The sequence below is a fragment of the Sceloporus undulatus genome, chromosome 3 (genome assembly GCF_019175285.1).
Source record: "Sceloporus undulatus isolate JIND9_A2432 ecotype Alabama chromosome 3, SceUnd_v1.1, whole genome shotgun sequence".
Taxonomy (NCBI): Eukaryota; Metazoa; Chordata; class Lepidosauria; order Squamata; family Phrynosomatidae; genus Sceloporus; species Sceloporus undulatus.
The window spans coordinates 173,707,152-173,730,929 of NC_056524.1; the positions used below are offsets into that span (position 1 = coordinate 173,707,152).

The 23,778-nt window shown below is 38.3% G+C and overlaps 1 protein-coding gene across 3 annotated transcripts in view; it reads left to right on the forward strand.

Annotated features, from left to right (window-relative positions):
* The window catches only part of MCU (mitochondrial calcium uniporter), a 120,302-nt gene that overhangs the window by 58,574 nt on the left and 37,950 nt on the right, over window positions 1-23,778 (forward strand). The gene's annotated exons all lie outside the window — the stretch shown is intronic.

The window sequence follows — 23,778 nt, forward strand, 5'->3', positions numbered from 1 at the left end:
CATGCACTGAACAATATGTATAGTACAGTAGTGTGTCTGTGTTATAGTAATCATCTACTAAGTTCCTTTTTAATTATAAAATGTGTATCATTAATTATTTAGAGATAAAGATGACATGTAGAAGCCTGGCTCAAATACTGACTTAGGGGCTCTACAGACCGGCACTTTGTGCTGGCCTGTAGGTGCGGTGAGGGTGAAGCATCTGCACACTCTGAAGCCTCACTGCGCCGCCTGGGTGCCATCTTGGAGCACACACGGCACACGCCATGATGGCATCCCTCAGGCGCAGCACCCAAATGTCTATGGCGCCCCTTCAGGAACACAAAAAGAATCTGCCCAGAAGCGGGTTCTTTTTGGTCCCTCTGGAGGCTGAGGCGTGTGGTTGCCGCGGCCTCCTTACGGGGCAAAAGCAGGTGGCGTTTAACCTCCCATCTACACAGTGTGGGTATTAATTTTACCAAGTGCATTATTTAACAGTCCTTATATTGACAGATATGGCTTCAGTTGTGCCCAAATCATGCATGCAGAAAGCAGTGATTGAAAATAATTATCTGTAACTGGCATGATAGAAATTGGAGGTAGGGACAACTTTCTTGTGTCAGCTGGCAGGATAATCCAACCAATTGTAGAATGTCAGCTTTAGTGGCAGATGTAGTGACTATAGTGCCCTCCAAAACCATAGAGGTCTGCAGATGGCAGAGCAAAATATCTCCTTCCTATCTGAAAATGAAGGCCAACAGGATTTTTTTGGAGAGGTTTTTGGCACGAGTCTGAAAACTCAGAAGCACAGTTGTATTGGCATCAACAGCAAGCAGCAGTAGCTGCCACAAAAAAGGCCAAGGAGTTTGAGTGGCTACTAGGTTGTGTGTTACCTATCCCTTAATCTATGCGATCTGGTTGTTTCAGGGACCTGAACCTGTATGTGATTTTAAGCTTGATGGTTTATGGGAAAGAGATTGTGTGTGTGTGTGTGTGTGTGTGTGTGTGTGAGAGAGAGAGAGAGAGAGAGAGAGAGAGAGAAGATGTTTATGCAGAACATACTTAATAACATTCGTAAACTTCTGAAGTTGCTGCGTGTCACACAAAACAGAAAAAAATGTGTAATTCTTGAGTCACTCTGGAGTTTTCCTTAACTACTATTTTCATTTTAAAAGTTGCCATGTTATTCATTTATTACTTGATGTGAAAAACTTAGTATGCAGTTCTGCAGTGGTTCCTCAGGGAACTGGTACATTAGAGCACTGCTGCAAGTAAGGTTAGCAGGCGTAAGTGATTTGATAAATTATGCACAACCAGCAAGAGATGTGGCATTTGCAAATCTTCTCCATCACCCCTTTCCTTAAGCACAGAAAGGGCAATTGAATGAAAGCAAAAAGACACACTTGCTGTTTGCATGGAACATAATTGTCTATTCGTGTACATGTCTAATCCAGTGCTCAGAAAACAGGTAGGAAGATGTGTTTTGACAATACCCCTACTACATGTATGTTGGGTTCATGCCACAATTTTGTAAGGTGGTAAGTTGATAACAAGGTATGGGACTGATTTATTGTTTCCCTCAAAAATAAAGTTGTAGACACTTTGGGGGATAGCATGATGCATTTGGTTCCTAATTGAAATAGAAGCTATAAAATGGTAAGCAATAATTACAGCACTGCAGGTTTATATAAACTGAAGAATCTTGTTGAGCTTCTGGATTCTCATAATCCTTTTTACAGCTACTAATTCTAGACATAGGCAACATTTCTAAATTTGGCCAGACCATTAATTTTTAATTTTTAAAACCACTTTGGCTTAACATTTTTTATATCTTCTTTATTTCTTTAGCAAAACGTTGCTTTTATTTATGCATAAAATTGTAATGTATTTAATTAAACACTTAGATGCCAGTCCAACTTTAGATGTTCAATTTATTTGCACCATGCCCATTCAGCAGCTCTGTGTGTTCTTTTCAGTGAGACAAAAATGGTATAATATATGGCCCCATAGAGCAACTCCTGCCAACAGATATTCCTTTTTCACATTGGAGAAGGCATTTTTAAGTTGAGCTCAATACTTCTGGAAGCAATCCAACTTGAATGTAGCGACTTGCAGGCCTTTGCCTTCCTTCTTTTTCTCATATGACAGTTTATTAAAATGATTTTCTGTGACAGATCATAATGCTAAGTGTGACTCATCACAGAGGGATCTGACAAGAGTAGATGCCCGCTGCCTGAGCCAAGGAATTGCCCCCTAGTTTTTGTTTTTTTTAAGGATTATTAAACTTTATTTTTTCCATTAAAAGAAAACCTGCCATGAATCTTACAAGTCTGTCAACTTTTCTGGCCTTTCCTTTCCTGACTCTCTAGCTCTAGAAGTCAAGTTAATCACAAGCTGTCTTTGAAGCCAGTGGTTGGAAAGAATATAATATAAACACCAAAAAGCACATCGCAAATGTTAAATCAGATTTTTAAGCAAAGCCATGCTGAATTTTCTACAGTTTTGATTTTGAAGAGGAAGGAAGACATTTCAGTGGGGTAAAGAGATTTCCTGAAAAACAGTGTTAATAATTAATATGTGATTTGGTGCTGCTACCGCCTCCTCAAAACAGCTGCATCTTCTTTATTTCTCCAAAGTCTTCCTTGGTAGAGGGGAAAAAAGATATGCATGGAAATCATAGCTAAAGTAGCATGAGCTTCTTGCTTTTCTGGTGGCACATGGGAACAAATCCAATTGTTGAGTTGTCATGCTCCCATTGATGCAATGGGCTTATTCTAATTGGGACTAATAATTAGATTTATTAGTATTTGTCAAAAGGATAAACTGAGAAGCAAGATGCAGGGTAAGAAAGATTTGCTTTTGTGTATGCTACAAAGCATCCTGTACAGCATTCTCTGCAGCTTTGTTAGTAATTGGGCAGTTTTATTGTTTACTCATAGGCTCACCATTTTCAGTTATGAAACCAAACAGCTATTTTAAAACTCTTATGGGTTATGTCTGGACTCAAAAGTGATACATTTTCCTGCATGTATACAGAGACATATGTGACACATGAGGACTATTATCTACCAATGTTATATTAATTCTCTGTGAAGCTACACACTTGATCTTAGCCAACACTTGATCTTAGCCAAAAGGCCAAGAAGCTGAAAGTTAAAAGGGCAGATTCCCGTTATTAAAAAAATGGCTTCTCTGCAAACGCTTTATCGACGGAAGGAAAGCGGGAAGCCTCAATTACGTTTTAGAAGCGCGACGGATGATCGCACCTTCGCGCTTCTGAAACAGTTCTGCAACATTTCGCCCACGTAAGTGCCTCCACATGATAAGGTCCATAGAGTTTGAGGAGACCACATAATCTAATAACACTTCATTTCAAACTGCATGCATTGTCACGTTCTGAAATGCTGCACTTCTGTTGAAATAAATAAAAAGCCCAATGAACAAGAAGTCTCTCCTGTCCTTGCTGCATCACAATTGTTTCACATGCTGAAAAATTACCACCCTGCAGTCTGCAATGAGAAAGGACTGGGCTTATCAGCATTGGTTAGAATTCAGTGGGAAAAAATGTATGTTTCTCTCAACTGGAAAGAGCTTTATATTGTTTTTCAACTTTGTAATTCAGGAAAGGGCTGGTAATATTCCTCAGATGTTAACTTAGCTGAATCAGAAGCTGTAGCAAATATAGCAAGGACATTTTCTCCTTCCATGCATGAAAGATGTTAGCAGCGTATTAGTGACACCTGACTAAACAGCTGCAAGTATGGTGCAGAACAACCAGCATAACTGAGCTATGTTTCACTTTGATATTTTAGGACTAGGTTTATCATGTTGAGCATGTGTGAGTATGTACACATTTGTAAAATATCCGATTTAGTTTCTTGCTATAAATACCAGTGTTGTTGATTATACCCTTTTGTTTTTGAATGATATAGCATGAGGAAGCAAACTACCTTGCCTCTTGGAAAGCTAGTACAGATTACCAACTGGCCAGGAGCCATCACTTAATGTGAACACATTAAAATTCTAACAATCTGCAGTGCTGCTTCAGTAGAAAGGATTGTATTCCTGAAAGAAATTGCTCTTCCACTTCACACAGAGGTCAAGTCTTTGAGAAGATCCCAGGGGCTTCTTTTTTTCCCCTTTTTGTCTGGAACAAAATAAAGATTGCTTCCAATATAACAACACATCTTGGGCTCAGTTTAGTGGAAGACATTACTTTCATCACCATTTTTCATAGCGTTCTTCAGCTTCTTAGTGCTCCAAAATCAAGCGTCAGAATTAATGTTTGTCATATTCATGATGCCAGGGTGATGTTGGCTCAGGAACAATACTAACTTAAACAATGTCATGCCCTCTATTGGCTCTTAGAATATAGGTTAGATAAGAATTCTTGAATGTATAAATGTTTGTAGTGAAATACTGCAGAGAGAATGGACAACGAAGGTAGAGAGTTTATTGGAGATTGGCATGGTATAATGTTTGAGCAAGTGTGGATGTTTGCTCTTGGGATTATTGTTTATTTATTTTTTGCTGGGTAAAAGTAAGTGAAATAAAATGCAAACTTTTAGAAGAAAAGCATACAGGTTGGATATCCCTTATCCAAAATGCTTGGGACCAAACGTGTTTTAGATTGCAGTTTTTAAAATTTTATTTTGGAATACTTGTATTTTCATATATGTACATAATGAGATATCTTGGACATGGGCCCATGTCTACACAGAAAATTAATTTATGTTTCATATACACTTTATACATGTAATCTGAAGGTAATTTTACACAATATTTTAAATAATTGTGTACATGAAACGAAGTCTGTGTATATTGAACCATCAGAAAGCAAAGGTGTCTCAGCCACCCATGAAAAAGATGAGTTTGGAATTGTGGATAAGGGAGACTCAACCTGTGCATAAAATGTGCTGTTTATATGAACAGAGAAAAGTAAACATGCATATGAGTAATACGGAGGAATTGAAGGAGGTTCTAGAACAGGGATGGACAATCTGGTGCTCAACATTTTTACTGAAAGTGAAAAGATAAAACAGAGTAGAACTTGCAGCATATTACAGTCTTTGGTCATGGCAGGAATATGGATCAGTCATAACTAATAGCTTTTGATAGTCCCATTCCCCATGAATCTGTCCAGTTGAATATGACAGCCATCATTACATCTTGTGATAATAAATTCCACAATTTAATTGTGCTGTCTTTGATGTAATGTAACTCTTTTTTGAAAGGCATGAGAATATTATTTATTGTAAATACATCTTCACCCCAAAATACAAAAGTATTTATTCCTTTTAAAATCGGTTTTAGTACATCTGTTGAGATGATGAATTTGATCCTCTCTGAGATTACCTGGAAAGCCTTTCTTGGATGGTCTTGCAGAAAATCTATCTTTTCACCCAATGCTAGCATTAAAGAGGTTTTTGAATTTCTGCAAAGAGGCCTCTAACCTCACCCTTATGGAGGCAAACAACAGCTCTAGCTTCTGATCTGTCAACCCTTATAATAAACATCCTGTCTCCTCCCATCCACAGATTAAAAGGCTCATGAGGGGTCCCTCTGCTGGATCCCTCTGGTGCTCTGGTGCTCAAAGTTTCCTATTTTGGGACCTTCATAAAGTATTCAAAGCCCTCTCCAGGCCCCTGTTCGGTTCCTTCCCACTTTGAATCCTTTCGATCAAGGCGTTTTTCCTTGTAGCAGTCATCTCAGCAGGACAGGTCTCAGCTTCTCCTTTATAGCCCACTCTTATTGCAGATTTGATGCAGATTCCACTTCAGTGTGGTTGAACCCAAGCCTCCTCCACAAAATTCAGTTTTTCACAATTCACAACCCATCCTTTCTTCCATTATTCTGCACATACCCAGTTCACCCACTGGAGAAATAATGGCATAAACTGGATGTCACCATCACAGGCACGCTTGGTGCGGATGCAAGAGAGAGCCTTCTCAGTGGTTGTTCCCAACCCCTGGAGGTCCTTTTTTGTGAGAGGCAAGGCTGGCCCCCTCCCTTCTTTCATTTTGCTAGAAGGCAAAAACTTTCATTTTCAGTATTTTCAATATGTAATTGTATCCAGGAAGGCTTCTTCTTCGGGTGTTTGCTTTTTATGATTTTAATTTAATATGTTTATAATGATTTAATTTTTTTGTTACCCAGATATGATACTTTAATTCTGTTTTTAAAGTTGTAGCATTGTTTACTGTAGTTACTTCCTCATCCATCCAGCCTTAAGGGCAATCACAAACAGTTATGCCTGCTAGAATCTTGTAAATTCTTCCTTTTCCTTTGCTTCATTCTTTACGTTCTTTGTTACGTGCCTCTAAGCTTTACCCCGACTCATCCACCGGTCATATCAAAAACCTGCCCTCAACTTATACATGGGGTCATCTTATACATGGCTATATGTGGTAAACAAAGCAAGTTAGTCTGTCATTTCTCTTATACTAAAGAGATTGCTGAAATGGTATGCATCAGCACTAAATACAATACCTCTTTTGCATTTATATTCTTGTTGTGTACCAAACTATGAAGTTGACTGAGACTACATATGCACTGCAAAAATAATACAGCTTGAGACCACTTTAACTGCCATGTATCTATGCTGTGCAATCTTGGAATTTGTAGTTTGATGAGGTACCAAAGCTCTGTGAGAGAGAAAGCTAAATTTCTCACAAAACTACAGATCCAAGAATTCAGTAGCGCTGAGCCATGGCAGTTAAAGTGGTGTCAAACTGCATTATTTCTGTAGTGCAGATGAGGCCTGAGAGTACCTATCACTTTTAACTTTGTGCCAATTGTAGAAATGTCTTTCCCTCTGACACAAAGACTAATTGGTCATTGCAGCACTTCATTCCATCAGGACAGAGCCTCTTTTTCAGCTGGAAAAAAGCTTGCCAATTTTAAACTGGCCAAAGGCACACAGCCAAGAACAAGAAAAACCACACTCGGCACATACACTCTTATTAGATACCAATTCATCCTCTTTTGCTTTTCATCATTACTAGCTTGGGTTGGATTCCATATAAAGCAGCTCCCCCAAATATCTACAGGAAAGTCAAGTGGGAAAGGATGTTTTCATTAAATGAAGAAATTGGTTCTCCTTTTCTGCCTAATCCTTGCATGCAGCTAGATAAATATTTTATGGAAGATGAATGTTCAACTGCATTCCTTTCTAAGTGCCAAAGATGGATACACATTCCTATAGAACAAGCAGCATATTGTGTCTGTGTGAAATGTAAAAACAAGCATATCTTGTATGTAGAACTTTATATTTATTTGAATCTGTGTCCCTCAGAAGATCTGCAAATAACAGGCTAGTAGCTAAAATTGTGTTTGTGTTTTAACACTTAAACATATTGGAAAGGCAGGATTTTAGAATTTCTGTGTTGGTATATTTTCTTGATATTTGCCCTTGAACATTAAAACGTTGCGAAACACAGAGATTCTGTGCTAGTCATGGATAAAAAGTTGTCATGTTATTCTGTTACTCTAGGAATGCTTTTGTCATGCCTCCTGTGGCTACTAAAGTTATTTCTATAACTCACGAAATGTTCGGGGTTTAGTTCAAGAATAATTGCTTTTCCTTAGTTGGCCCAGGAAACTAGTGCTTTCTTTCCATGATCAGAAACATTTCTCCATTCACAAAGAATATACTTTGACTTGAACTCACAAAATGACTTTTTTGTGTCTAAGAGTTAAAATTATGTGTTCATATTTAATGTTTTAAAAATATAGAAAAGAGAGCATTACAGAACTTCCCATATCATATGCTAGGGATGTAATTCTTCACTCATTTTCTTCTTGTATGAAGAAATGGGTAACTTTAGGAATTTTCTTCAAAATTCATCACCAAAAACTGTGTAGTTCTTGAAGAGTATCACAATTCAAGACCTATTTGGTGCAAAATTCACATAACATTTTATGTTCAGGACACAGCTTAAATAAAAAACATGTCTGTGCAAAAAACAGTATTTTTTTGTAAAACAACCACAAGCTAATTTTTGCAGAATAGGTCCCTAATTGCAGAATTTTCTGTGCAGGAAACAGCTTTTTTTCATAGAAAGTAATATTTCTTCCCCAAAATATTATTTTCTGCTGAGAAAATACTGTTTCCTTTGCAGAAAATGCTGTTTGGGGGCAAAAACAACAATGTGAACATTTTGCCGTGAATAAGTCCCAAATGGCAAAAATTCTCATCAGTCCAGTTTTTGGTTTTTTTTTTTCTTTCTCTCCTAAGGGTTTCTCAACATTTGACAAACACGTTTTTTTATTATTTTATTACTGTGTTCACATTTTCTTTTCATTCCTTTACTTTCACCTCTATGCGTGTGTTGAAAGAGGTTCTGCCCCAGACTCCTTGTGGCTTTATGTAGGTACCTATTAGCCGCAATTCTGCATTTGTATGTACAAATAAGTTGAGGCTACTAATTTTGTGATAGAATGATTTTAGGATAGATGTATTTGAGCAAACTAACAACATTTTGCCCATCTACAACTATTACAGGGGATTGTAAGAAAACATAAGGATTAAAAACATCTGGTTTTTAATATGTTTTTTTCCCATGAGGAAAAAGGAGGACAGTGCTTTAGAAAGAGCTACCATGTAGTTTAAAAATTAAGTGAATAGCCATAGTTTCACAAGATTTAAAATTTACAGCTATATTACATGATTCATTGCCATTACAGCTACCGTAATCTTTATATGGAAAGAATGAGGAATCCTCTCTTTAGCAGGGAAAGAGTGCACAAATAAAAGGACTTACCCCAGTAGCTAAGATTCATAAACATAATTTGTGTTTTGACCAAGGAGTTTTCCAGTTGCTCTGGTAACTGAATTACAATGTGAAAAACCAAAATTTCAGAGTGTAGATTTTCTAGCAGAAAGAATGTCTGTGGTACTTTACAGGCTAAAGTTCTATATTCACACACATTTCTTTTTGCAGGCATCAATTCTGCCTTATCATCCTATCTTGGCTATATGTGTTCTGAAATGTAAGTTGTGGCACCCAGAGCAAGTGAATCAATTCCTTCTAGCAGGCCAGCTAATCATTTAAAAAGCTCTGTACATTTGTAGACCAAACAGATGCTTGGCACAAAAATAGGAGACATTTTTGTGCCAAATCGAGCAATACATACCTGCAACCCGGTACTTGGAATTGGTACATTGAAGCTTTTTCTTCTACCAAAAAGCTGCCCAGCAGTGGAATGAGCATAATATGGAGTGGAAGAGTAGTGTGTGGAGATGCTTGCAGCTAAAATGGGTAAATGCTGTACTCAAATAAAATAAATAAATAAAACTCTCTCTACTGTGCAATTGATTGGGAAGAGTCCAGGTTTCGACCTGGATCTCTGTTGAATATGTGGTTCTCATCTAAATTTAAAGAATGCTAGGTATTCTCAGTGGTTTTCAGATTAGACTATCTTTTCAGAACTACCTTCTATCTAACTTTTGTTGAGGTCAGAATAAATGCTACTCTTTCTGGATAAATGCAGAATAATGTCATAAGTGGAGATCCAAACTTTAAAGTTTTGGAGGAGGGCAAAGCTTGGTTTCTGGGAGTCTGAAGCTATGAAATGATGATTAATTTCATGTTGAAGATACACAATAACACATTTATTGTTTATTTCATTTATTGCACTTATATCCCACCTTTCTCCCAAAATGGGATTCAAGACAGCTTGCAATAATTTTTTTAAAGATCCAACTAAAATTAAAACATTAATTTACAGAAGTTAAGAAGGAATTAAACATCAACCTTATTAAAAATGTGATTAAAACAATTAAAACTAAAACAACAACATTTTAAACATATTTAGATGTTAAGCAAATAGATATTAAGCTGTTTGTTGAGAGACAGCACGACATAGTGGTTTGAAGGTTGGATTACAACCCTGGAGACTAGGGTTCAAGTCCCTGGTCATGGCTCGGCCACGTAACCCACTGAGTGACCCTGGACAAGTCACATGCTCAGAGGAAGGCAATGGTAAACCACCTCTGAATAAATCTTGCCAAGAAAATCTCATGATAGTATTGCATTAAAAAGGTAAAGGTATTCCCCTTTGACAAGGTTATCAAGTCGTTTCCTACTGTAGAAGGCAGTGCTCATTTCTGTTATTAAGCCAAAGAGCCAGCATTGTCATAGACTACTCTGTGGTCATGTAGCCAGCATGAATGCACAGAACACTGATTACCTTTCCAGTGAGGAAATGGTACCTATTTATCTACCTACCTATTCCTTTGTCCTTACAATTGTTAACTCTTATGCTTGGGTTTCAGTTTGTAGTTTGTAGTGGTGAACAATGTTATGTACTATGTAGCTAACTATATCAGAGAATACTTCTCTCAAAAGTAAACTCTGCCAACAATAACAGGAAATTATCAGCTTCATTTATATTAGCACAGTCTATTTGGTGGCGGGGGGGCAGTTTGTATTTGTTGTTATTTTCCTTCCTCAAATAATATTTTTCATGGAACATTTATTTTGATAAAACTGGAATTAATACTTTTCTCATTTTTTAAAAATATGTTGATCTGAAACCCTCTGTTTTTATGAAAATATGTAGGAAATTCAACCATGACTGTAGAGGGCTAGTAGACATTAAGCTGCTTGGGATGATTAGGCACTGTGAGCATCTTCTGAATGGTCCCTAGGACAGGGATGAAAGGAAGGAGGAAATGATCAAGTCCCTACCTCAGATTTAACTATATAATCCAGATGGAAGAGGGTGGCAAAACAGTGATAGCAAAGAAATGGTGACAGACCATTTACTTGCAGAGTAGATAGCTCAGAAGGCCTGTGCAAAACCAAGGCATCTAAAACTTAAAGAAAAATCAACAATAACAAAGGTTGTTGGATGGGTGGTCTCCTTCAGCTTGTCCTTTTTGTTTGTTTCATGGACCTTTTGCTGGAATTCATCCAACGTATGGGCCAAACTTTACACAGCATTGTGGGTGCGGAGTGTAGATTATTCTTCCCTTCTTCTTTCACTATTGAAGTCTGTTAATGCTCATTCTCTCTGACCCTGTCTGCATGGGCCAAATAAAATGGCCTCCACCCATCCTCTTGGCAGGGAGACCAGATGACGCATGGACAAAATCTCGGTTCTGATGCGATCAGACCAGATCACATCTGGGCCACTTAGCACCAGAACTGGGGTATTTTAAAAACTCACTATTTGCTCCATATCTTCCTGGAAGATCCAGAGCTCTCCATCCCAGTTCCAGGCAGCTGTTTAAAACGTGTCCTACTCGCACCACTGCCACTGCTGCCAATTGCTCAATCTGAGGTGGGAATGAAGCACCCAGTCATGTAGTTGTCACTGGGCCCCTCATTCTGACCTCAGAGCAAAGCGACCCACAGCGGTGGTGAGCTCAGTGAGGGATGCATGTGCAAACAGCCACCCAGCGTTGCAGCAGGTGGCCTTTGTAATAGGAGCAGGGTAGAGCAGCTCCGGGGCCAAGATAATCTGGGCTGCCCATAGCCAGTGCAGACAGTGCCTCTTTCTCTTTCATTCTTTCTCTGTAAACTTGCCCTAGCTGTAGTGTTGCAGTTCTTCATACAACCCAGATGCTTGAAAACATTACTAGATGGATTTCCCTCCTTCAAAAAAAAGCTGGTAAAGTGGATCACATCAAAGGCATGGTATGTCCAAACTAATCCGTTTTCCCAGTAACTAATGTTTTTAGTTGTAAGCATCATCCAGTATGGACTAGACATGCAATAAGATTTAGTGCCATGTCTAGTAAATGTAATTCTTAAATGGTATTTCACCCACCCTGTTAGTACTCTTCACTTTCCTGAAAGAATAAGAATGAAAAATGTTTCTGTGTAGTAACTGCAAGATTTGGAAGCTAAATCCAATCATTAGACCCAAGCATACACATGGTAGGTCAACATTTAGGTAAATTTGATTGATTGCATGAATTTACTGTACTTGAACTAACAGATTCTTCAATAAAGTTTATAAAGTTTAAGAACTGTGTTCTTGGCATTACTTAGCTTCTCTTGTTAAGGACACACTAAGATATTAATGTGGACAGCAGGACATTAATATCTGTCCTAAGATTTAATTCTAAAACACTGACACATATTTATAGTACTTGCTTATCTAACCTTTCATTAGTCTCAGAATTGTCAATTTATAGACAGATATTATTTGGCATTTGTTCTGTTTTAAGAGCTGCTCTGGGCTGTCTCAAAGATGCTAAAGTTCTGGGATAGTTAAATAGTTAAAAGATTTATAATTATTTGCTATGATTATACAGTTGGCCCTCTGTATCCTTTTAGCACAGCTGCAAACTGCCTGCAACGGCACAAACACCCATCTGGATGGCGCACCATCTGGACAGTGCGCAGCAGGGACATCACAGCTGTGCATGCCGTGTATACGGTGCCACACAGCTGTGACGTCCCGGTGACGTGCTAGGGTTGCGGGGCATCTGGAAACGGCACCCCAAGGCAACCCTAGCATGTCACCAGTACGTGCTAAAGGGCCCATTTGTACAGGGCCTTGATTTACAATCCAGATCTCTTCAAGGTTTTTGCAGCATGGAAGTATAAGGTTTTCTTTTGGGGAGGGGGGAACTGAAGCAAAATAGCTACTGAATACTTCTGCCTTTTCACTGTGATCTGCTTTTTGCCATCCTTATTGAACAGTGCTCCCCACTGTCTCCTTGGTCATTCTCTTGCCTCGAATGTACCTGAAAGAAAACTGTTGGTTGCTCTTTGCTTTCCTAGCCAGTCTCAGCTCATTTTAAGCTTTAGCTTTCTTTATACTGTTCTTGAAAGCTTGTACTACACATCTGTCCTCTTCCCTGGTGATTTGTCATTCTGCAGACAATACAAAAATGCCCCCTGTGAGAGGTGTGGGTTGATTAAATATTGATTAATAACTTTGAATTTTTTCTCAAGCGCTCCTTTCTAATAACAGTGTTTAGTTTTTCAAAACTATCGAATTGGCATTCTAATTAAAAATAACCTCTCATCAAGCAGTACAATAGCATCTTCCTATGGTGATGCATTATCCCAAAAAGGGATTTCATTTCTACAAGTGTGTAATTATTCTTGCTTTGGGAAGGGAACCTGTTGTATTAGCTTGATAGCATCTAACACTCTACCATATTATATCACTGGCAATTTATCCAGAATTGGTTTAATTGAAGACTTGAGTCCTAATATCATTGTCTGTCTCCCCTCAGTAAATGTACATTTCAGGCTAGGTGCAGAGGCTAAATATGAGCAATTTAATGAAGAATGACGTGTTCAGTTGACAATAATGGCCACAAAATGCCTTGCCTGTTTCTTATTTTTCTTGAAATTTTAGCTGAGCTTTCCATTACTCACGTTATGGTAATGCCGAACTGCTGATACTTTGGAAAAAAGTATGCACATAAAGCAAAAGGAATCTGCTCATAGCAGGTTCAAATTGTAAATCATTGTTGATTCCATCTCATTTTGGTGGCTTTAAATATATCCTTGAAATAATTTTTACATGAGCTAGAAAGAGAAGAAGAAGTGAATAATATAAAGTCTGTTAACATGACTGATGATGTCTAGAGGAAAACATCCGAAAGTTAGCCTAGTCAAATAATATGCAATTTCAAAATGCTTCAAAGTACCAAAAATTGAATATATCTTCTCTGCTGTTGAGTATTTTATGTGAATTATACTCTGTCTCTGAATTGTAGGTTTGTTTTTTTTAAGTTTCCCGTTTTCTAAAGGAAAATGGACTAGTTTTTATTTAAAATGAGTAACATCTTAAACAAACATTTTTGAGAGTCAGTGTGGTGGAGTGCTTTGAGCATTGGACTATAACTCTGGAGACAAGGATTCAAATCCTTACTTGACCATGGAACTGAGTGACCTTGGGCAGGTCATGCGCTTTCAGCCTCAGAAAACCCTGTGATAGGTTCACCTTAGGGTATCCATAAGTCATAAGCTACTTGAAGGCACACAACAACAACAACAACAACAACAACAACAACCATATCTAGAAAACCCTGGTCTTTAAACAGGGGGAGTATAGTGAGTTTTTTTCTTCCCTTACCAATTCTGTTATGTAGATTGACTTGCAGTCTAGATCTTCTGGTGCCATAGAAGCAATTCTCTGAGCCATTCTAATGCCACCAAAACATCTCTGAACCCACTTCCTACATGGCCTCTTATAGAACATGGCCACATAGCCCAAAAAACACCCCCCCCCAAAAAAAAAACTATGGATACCGACCATGAAAGCTTTTGACTTCCCACTTCCTACAGTTTGCCCCTAAACCTAGGCATATTGAGGGGATCACAGCAAACACTTTTATTTGGAACCAATAAGTTCCAAAGGGAGGATTTTTTTTTTTACACCTTTTCAAGTACCTTTGTTGACAAATGGTCATTCAGATTACCATCCTCCAATGCTAGTTCTTCTCAGTCTTAAACAACACTTTAAGAAAAACGCTCTCGGCAAATAAATTGGAAAAGACCTCTGGCATTTAGGCTTTAATGCACACGTGAGAAACTTTTGGTCCTCCAGAGGGTTTGGCATAAAGCTCTTGCATTTTGTGGGGCCTAATGGGAGGCCCAGGAATTCATATCTGCTCAGGTGAACGCGACGGTCAGGAGCACCTGTTATCAGCTTCGGCTGATTCGCCAGCTGCGCCCATACCTGGCCCAGAGGGACCTAGAAACTGTTGTACATGCTCTGGTAACTTCGAGATTGGATTTCTGCAATGTACTCTACATGGGGCAACCCTTATACCAAACTCGGAAGCTGCAAATGGTGCAGAACATGGCAGCCAGGCTGGTCACTGGTGCTCCCAGGACCAGCCATATAACACCGGTTTTAAAAGATCTCCATTGGCTGCCCATTCGCTTCCGAGCTCAATATAAGGTGTTGGTAATTACCTATAAAGCCCTAAATGGCTTGGGCCCAGGATACCGCCTCTCCCCATACATTCCGCCTCGCACCCTCAGAACGTCTGGGCAGCAGCTACTGAAGGTGCCTGGGGCTAGGTTAGTCTCCACTTCTCGGAGGACGTTTTCCACAGCTGCCCCAGCCCTTTGGAATGCGCTGCCCACAGAGCTCCGCTCGTCTACTACCCTGGCCCAATTTAGGAAGGACCTTAAAACCTTCCTATTCCAACAGGCATTCCCCGAATAAATATCCTGTGGGCCTCCCTCCTCTTTCGTGGCCAAGAGGTTGGGCTATGGGGCTTTTTACTGTTGGGTTGTTTTAATGTGTATTTTATTTTATGTGTATTATTGATTGTATTTTAACTTGTTGTAAGCCGCCCTGATCGGAGGAAGGGCGGCATATAAATAAAATTTTTATTATTATTATTATATCCCTGGCCTGTTACAGACTGCCAAAATAAAGCTGCTTTGGGTCTCTTTGGAGGTATGCTGTTTAAATGATGCATGCGTCCTAAGAATCCGGAAGCTGCACCAAAGCTACACTCCAGTGCTTAGGAATGGAGTGTGGCTTTGGCGCGACCTCCGGACTCTTAGGACCCATGCATCATTTAAATAGCATACCTCCAAAGAGACTCGAAGCAGCTTATTTTGGCAGTCTGTAACAGGCCACTGTTTCAGGATTAGCTGGGATTAGCTACTGTTTAAGTGAAGAAAGTACTGTAGTTTAATAGTAATTGTTCAGTGTGTTTACAGTTTGGAAAGTGTCTGCATAATTTGTTAAAGTGTGCTATAGAATCTAATGACATCTTAAGAAGATGAAAAGGCGCAAGAAAGCGGGGGAACGCATTGGCTGAGATGGCACACAGTTTAGCCCATCACTTACTTTAAAAACAAAAGTACCAAGATTGCTTGGGGAAAGCTTGCAACAGTCCTCTCACGTTATTTGGGTTGTGGCCAACAGTTTTTGAGGTACTTGCGTGTCAGAGCCAAATATTGATTTTTATTTCACAGTCCAGAGCAAGATTTGTCTTTTCAGCCATAAGCAGCTAATTGTTCTCAACTCTGGTTCAGACGTGACTAGATTCTTTTTTTAGGACCTGCAGCATTATGATACAAAATACTTTCATTTCCTCCTAAACCTTTTAATTTTCCCACACCAAATATATCTAGAGCTTCCATATTTCACTAATTAATTGTCTCAGTGATGGCTTTACCTTAAGACAAGAAAATAAAGATGTGTATGATTATGCCCATGTGGGATGTTCCATTGACGCCAAGGTAAAAAATAGCCAGCATGGTGTAGGGGTTTGAGCATTGGCCTATGATTGGAGACCATGGTTCAAATCCTAGCTCAGCCGTGTAAACCCACTGGGTGACCTTGGGCAAGTCACACTCTCTCTGCCTCAGAGGATGGCAGTAGCAAACCCATGCTGAAGAAACTTGTCAAGAAACCCGTGATAGGTTTTCTTAACTTAGGGTGCCATAACTCAGAAACGATTTGAAGACACACAATTCGAATGTCTTAATTCTGAGGGGAAAGAATTGCTGTACTTGTTTCTTGCATGCCTGCCATGTTTATACATATTTGCAAACACTTGAAATATTTCATCAAAGCACTTAGCTGGCCAGGCTATCTTACCATATATATAGCGTAATTCTAAATTATGTGGAAAATTCAGGGTGGGTTGGTTTACTTTTTTACCTTTTGGTACCAACATCATATCTAGCCAATTACTGTTTGCCTTAACTATGCTTAGGAACCCAGATATATAAAAATGATAATAATTGAACTTGCTACCGTAAGCCACACTCCTGCATAGAGTATTAAAAAGAAAGCAGTGGTTTGTTTGGTACAGATGCAGCACTTAACTGTGGTTAATGTAAATAATAGTTTGCACATTTATTCTGAGTGTGATTTCACACTATATTTTGTAGCCATTCCATAAGCATATAGTAATCATTCAGATGTAACACTTTGTTTAAAAAAAAGAAAACATGGATAAAATATCTCTGTATATAACCATTGAGTATAAAGAAAAGATGGTGATAAATTGGTACCAACTTCAGTGGTAGTTGGTAGCCTACTTAAACTATGGGCTGATACTTTCCGTCCAGTTTTTAAATGTTACATGTAAATGATGAGAGTCAGATTATAGAAGTTTCCTGTCTGCTCAAACTCTATAAATATCTGCACTGCTCCACTGCACCTGTCAAAGCGAGATAGGACATGGGCTGAATTGTTTTTTCACTAGGATGTTTCCCAGAGGTTTCCCCTACTTCCGCCAGCTTCAACAACAAAAAAGCCAGAGTTTTATTTCTGGGGTTTATTCTTCTCTCCCCTGTTCCCTTGGCATGATCCCAAGCAAGTCCCCATCTTTCCCATCTTGTTCCACAGCAGGTGGTAGAAAATTTGGAAAGGTCAAAACCATATTGCTGTTATGGGCACATAGAGACTTTGTTCTCTAACTGTGTACATTGTATTTCATCGCCCACGACGGCTGGAAAAACAAAAACTGCAAGCTCATTCCCCTGTCAGTCTAGTAAGGCTCTGCTTATTTATTCAGTTTCCTGTTGGCAAATGATTTTAAAAGGTAAACATGTGCCTCCAGTTGAAACCGGGATGCAGTTTCATATGCCTCATGAATTAGTGTCAGAATTAGTGTCTATCACTATTAATTGAATGGTTTTGAGTGGTTGGTTGTTAGTCATAAGCAATGAAGTCTGGAATGAGCGTTGAGTTTTTTGTTCCAAAACTTCATTATTTTGAAGTCTTCTATGTTTGTTGGCTAGTTGATGTTATGTTCTGTTGCCTTTCGTTTCAGAAGACAAAGTGTCTCACCAACCTTTACACAGGACAATACAATGGGCCCTTGGTGTCCACTGGGGTTTGTTTCCAGGACCCTTCATGGATAACAAAATCTGTGGATGCTCAAGTCCCATTAAATACAGTGGCATAGTAAAATGGTGTCCCTTATATAAAACAATAAAATCAAGGTTTGATTTTTGGAATTTATATTTTTAAAAATACTTTCAAGCCGTGGATGCTTGAATATGTACATAAAAAATCCATGGATACAGAGGAGTGGCTGTATTTATCATTTGATAGGGTGGGGGTCTTTATATAGGATCATGGGTTGAGGAGCCCAACTAAAACCAGGAGCTGTCCTGGGGTTGTGAAGTTTGTAGCCCTCCATATGAGATTGAACATCAACTCCCACAAACCTCAGACAGTTTGACTAATGGTCAAGGATGATAAAAGTTATAATTCAACAACTTCTAGAAGGCCATGAGTTGCCCATCACGATGGTCTCAGTGCATCTACTTCCATTCCTTTTATATAATTCTTTTTATATAATGGCTCATACTAGGCTTGAATTCAAAGACTTGTCTTACTCAACACAAATGTTTATTACAGCAGTATTACATAACTTATAGAATAATTGAATAGTGTGACTAGACTTTACCTGGAGGTCAGTTTGTATAGCTCCTAATGTTGAAATATGCATTTTCAATATCACAGTTGGTGTTGAAAAATCAAGCTGGCATGAGTGGAAACGAGGCTATATTGCAACAGCAAAATGATGTTGTGGGCAAACAATATGTTAAGCCCAGAAAATGCTAATAAACCTGACTCTGTGTGCCCCACTACTTTCTCAGTACAGAAACAAAGGATTGATATGAAAGATGACTGTTTGATTTACTGTTCTTCTCCTGTGCGGTGACTGCATTTATTTATGTTGTTTTTCCACTTCGTATGCAGCTAATGAAGTTTCTTGAACTTCAATGTTTTTGATACAGCCCAACTTCTTATTCAATTTTTGTGCATAGTATGTTAATGGAGCCTCCATAGTAAGAGGCAATATGATTAATAGTTATATATGTCCAAAGGATCGCATTTTCATGGTGTGGTTGGTTACCAACCTGTGTCTCCTCCCAAAGAATATTGATTCAGAATATTGATTTGGTGGCACATCTTTGTTTTGGGTAGTTACTTTTTGTTTTGACTGCTGTAGCCTTCCCCAGCCTTGTGTCCTTCATACGAGTTGGATTCCCAACAGTCTGCATGGCCAATGATGAGGAATTCTAGGAATTGTCATCCAAAACATCCAAAGAGCACCACACTGTAGAAGTTTAAACTGTTGTAATATGATTTATGTGGCATCTTTCCTGATCATGAGACTCTATTACGGTCACAGCAGAGTTTATTACCAGTTTGTTCTCCAGGGTGCAATTCAGGAGGCAGCATATTTTCTGGTGGCACCAGCTTCTGTTCTGAGATACCCAGCTGGCTTCTTCTCTAAAGATTTTTCACAGACTTTAGAAAGCACATTTCTTCCAGCAGGAGTCTTTAAATGCATCTGGTTAATCTGTTTCCTTTGTTAATCTTTGTTATTATTTGAAACATGTACATGATATATGATACGATATGACATGATATGATAGCCAGTGTGGTGCTGCAGTTTGAGCATTGGACTATGACTCTGGAGACCAGGGTTCAAATCCCTGCTTGGCCATAGAAATCCTCTGAATGACTTTGGGCAAGTCTCATGCTCTCAATTTCTCAGTGATGCACTGGCAAACACCCTCTGAACAAATCTTGTCAAGAAAATCCTGTGATAGATTTGCTTTAGGATTGCCGTAATTATAATATAATATAATATATACATTCAATGGAATAAGGTAGAATATATTATGTATGGTGTATGAGAGAAAGGGAGAAGGGGATTTCATTCTGTTAGCCATTTTAGGCATTTTTGACTAGGTTGGTGAGGTAAAAATTGCTACAATAAAAGTAGACGTTTAATAAAAGTCGACATTATTTCTCTTGACTTATGTTTTTTTTCTGGAGATACTTGTCTGGCTACAGTGGGAGATAATTAGATAACCATAGATGTACTAATGTTAGGTCAGATCCATTCGTATTTTTGTTCTTGTTTAGCATAAGAAAAATTACGATAAGATGCTCATAAAATGTGGGTTAGAGGCAAGATTAAAATGCAGGGGAGGGAAATTAATACCTTGCTAAGACACATGCATCCCAGTCCTCCTCAAATGAGCATGGAGTTTATTTATTTAACTGTTAGCAAGGTATTTCATTTGTATACTGCCTTTCTCCGAGAGTGGGACCCAAGGTGGCTCCCAAAGAATTAATAACCTGCTTTCCTTTGCTGGCCGGAAAAAGGAAAGAAACCAGCCTAGCCTCTTGTGGAATGAGAGCAACTACTGAGAAGGCTCTGTCTTGTGTCCTCACTTGATCATGAAAATCCTCATAAACAATATGATGTGTGAAGTAAAGCCCCTTGGAAGATTACAGCTGCTACATCTTAAGTCACAAAGTCTCTTTTCTAGTCATCTGTGTGTCACTGTCTCAAGTGTTAATTGTTAAACAGAACAACAGATGGGAAATATTTTGTAATAAAACCATGCTGGTGGCTTCGAGTAAATATCAACTATTGTCTTGCGAGATAGAGGCACTGGGTCCCCATTTTGTCTTGGAAGTTAAGCAAAGCCAGCTCTGGTTTGTACTTGGGTGGTAGACTGCCAACAAGTACCAGGTGCTGTAGGCTATATTTCAGAGGAAAGAACAGGCAACATAACCTTTGAGTGAAGAAAGAATAGGCAAAATCACCTTAGACTATAGCTAAGTATTTGATTAAATAAATGATGAGAAACTATATCACTCTTAAAGAAATGGGTGTGCTACAACATCTGATAGTCTTGATGCGTAATCTGTAGTCAGGATAAAAGGCTGTCAGGACAGAATACTGAGAAACGAATGATTTCCAATTGGAAAGGGGGGGTCAGTCAAGGCTGTATTCTATTGTCCTGCCTAATTTGTATGTCAAGAATGTCATAGGAAAAGCAGGATTTGACTCAGAGGAGGGAGGCATGAAAATTGCAGGAAGGAACATCAGCATCTAAGATATGCAGATGACACGATGATACTCACAGAAAATATCAGCTATGGAAAGATTATTGAAGAAAATTAAAGAAAGCACAAAGACAGGTTTACAGCTGAAGGTCAAGGCAGAAAGCACAAAGGCAAGTTTACAGCTGAACATCAAGAAAACAAAAATTATGATAAGACATTATTTTAATGTACACAATGAAAAGATTGAAATAGTCCAAGATTTTTCATACTTGGGCTCAATCATCAATTAGAGCAGAGGCTGCAGTCAAGAAATCAGAAGACCAGACTAGGAAGTGAAGCTATGAAGGAACTAGATAAGATCCTGAAGTGTAAAGATACATAATTAAATGCCAAAGTTAGGATTGTCCATGCTATCGTATTTCCTATTTCTGTATATGGTTGTGAAAGGTGGGCAGTGAAGAACACTGACAGGAAGAAAATCTACTTATTTGAGATGTGGTGCTGCAGAGAGTTTTGAGAATAAATTGAACCTTTAAAAAGAGGTTTATTTTTTTTTTTATTGGATGTAAATTAAAAGTTACAAACAAGCTATCTGTCATTATTCATTGTCATCAATCATATATTTTGATTCATACAGTGAAAAGAAAAGAAAAAAAATTATTCATTTAACAGTCGAGACATCTTAATGAAGTAAAGAGTTATAAAATTATAAAGAATTTATATTTTATATAAAAGGAATAGCAATTCTCAAAAATTAGATCTGATAGGGGGAGGAAAAACATATATAATTTATACATATATACATTAGATTTCTCTTTTTTATTATTTTTTTATCGTCAGTACTTTTCTAAAGAATATTCTCTTTTGAGGGTTTGTTTGATTTATGGCCGGTATACTAGATATTATATCTATTATTTCACGTCTTTAACCAATATAAGTTCACACATTGGTTAAAGTAGATTAATCAAAATAAGTAATAGAAGTACACAAGCATTGGTCCATAATAAATAATCATATTTATATATATATACAAAGATAATTTGTACATAAATTGAAACACGGGTCAGGGAATCTGAAAAAGCAGACGAAGAGACTGCTATAGATAAAGAAATTCTTTGCAGAATATGCTCAAATGATAGTCAAGTGAAAATACTGTAGATGGGATAGGGGGAAGGAGGGGTTTATCTTTCTAGTAAATAATACACTTTCTGTTGTTTGGGACTCTTATACGTTTTTTTTTCCTTTCTCTTTTTCTCTGCTTTTTTTTTCTTTTTTTTTTCTTTTTTTTTTCCCCCTTTTTTTTTTTTTTTTTTTTTTTTTGGCCTTTGGGGGGGGGGGGAAATAACAATAAAAAGAGGTTTAATGGGTGAGTCCTAGAACAGATGAGGCCCAAACTCTTTCTGGAAGCAAAGATGACTAAACTCCATTTGTCCTATTTTGACCATATCACGAGAAGAAAGGACTCACTAGAAAAGACTATGATGCTTGGTAAAGTGGAGGGTGATAGGAAAAGAGGAAGGCTGCATTCCAGATGGATAGAATCAATCAAAGAAACCATGACCGTGAATCTGCAGGAGCTGAGCAGGGCAGTTGAGAATAGGGGTGACTTGGAAATCTCTCATTCATAGGGTCACCATGTGTCGAATGACTTGAAGGCAGTAAACAACCTGACAAAGAAAACACTATGGCCTGTTACAGACAGCCAAAATAAAGCTGCTTCGAGTCACAGTGGAGGTATGGTGTTTCAATGATGCATGCGTCCTAAGAGTCCAGAAGTTGCACCAAAGCCATGCTCCAGACTGGAGTGTGGCTTTGGTGTGGCTTCTGGACTTTTAGGACGCATGCATCATTGAAACACCATACCTCCACTGTGACTCAAAGCAGCTTTATTTTGGCTGTGAGGTTGCTTTAAGTTGACAGGCAATTTGAAGGCACATATATATATACATATTGCAAGACAGATTTTCTTTTTAAGTCACGCTGATACGAAAACCTTAATTAGGGATTAAGGCTATTATACAGATAACAGGCTAAAGGCATTTTTATTTTTTTAGAAGGTTCCCATCACCAGAGTCACAAATATTGTTACCTGCAATGATTTTTTTTTAAAGGAACCTCACTTTTGCATAAGAATATTTAATATAGGGGTGTAATTTTAAGCTTCGTGGAATGGTTAGCTTTTAGAGTTGTTTGAAGATTGCAGTTGCAAATGCGAATAATGGTCAGATCTAACAATACTGAGTGTGTGTGCTTTCTGCAACAAGGAGATAGCAATGAACACAGGAGAGATTTCATGAAGGTATTCACCAGACTTTTAGGGGATGGGGATTTTATTTAGTAATTTTGCCATTATGTCTCCAGTAGAGTAAGATGCAAATTTCATCACAAATAAGTGAAAATGAAAGTAAGAGATGCTGCAGATCTTACAATAATGATTTCAGAACCCTGTCATTGTGTAGGATAGTGCAAATCATTCAAGGCAGAAATGTGGAGATGTAAATATGGAACTCATGTATATTAATTAGTATTTCAGTTAGCTTTCCCTGGATTCTCCCTAATACTCTTTTAGCCCACGTTTTCCTGTTTCTACTCATGCATGCTTGCTTATATGAAATGAATCATTTTGAGCAATGTGGTTAGTTCTGGTGGCTGGGATTCCTAAAAGGATATAGCACTCTGATGCTGTATGATGATAACTGTTACTGTCATACTTCTTTCTTAGATATGCTCTGTGCCTGAACTCCTTCTGTACCATATTAACATACACCTTTCCTGCCTTTGGCATAGGATGGAATTTTACTCCCAAAGTACTGATAGGCTAAAGTGCTTCTTAAAGATTTCATGACTCCTAAATAATGTTCAGATCAACATGATTTGCAAGGTAAAAGAATTGGCTCATGAAGAATATCCATACTGAATGACAGATGGCAGGAAGAGGTACTGCTCTTGAAAGGTTCTCTTGATTTACTCTCTTCTCTGCAGTCGGTAGTAGGATATAGCTGGATTCATATCCTGGCACAGGTCATC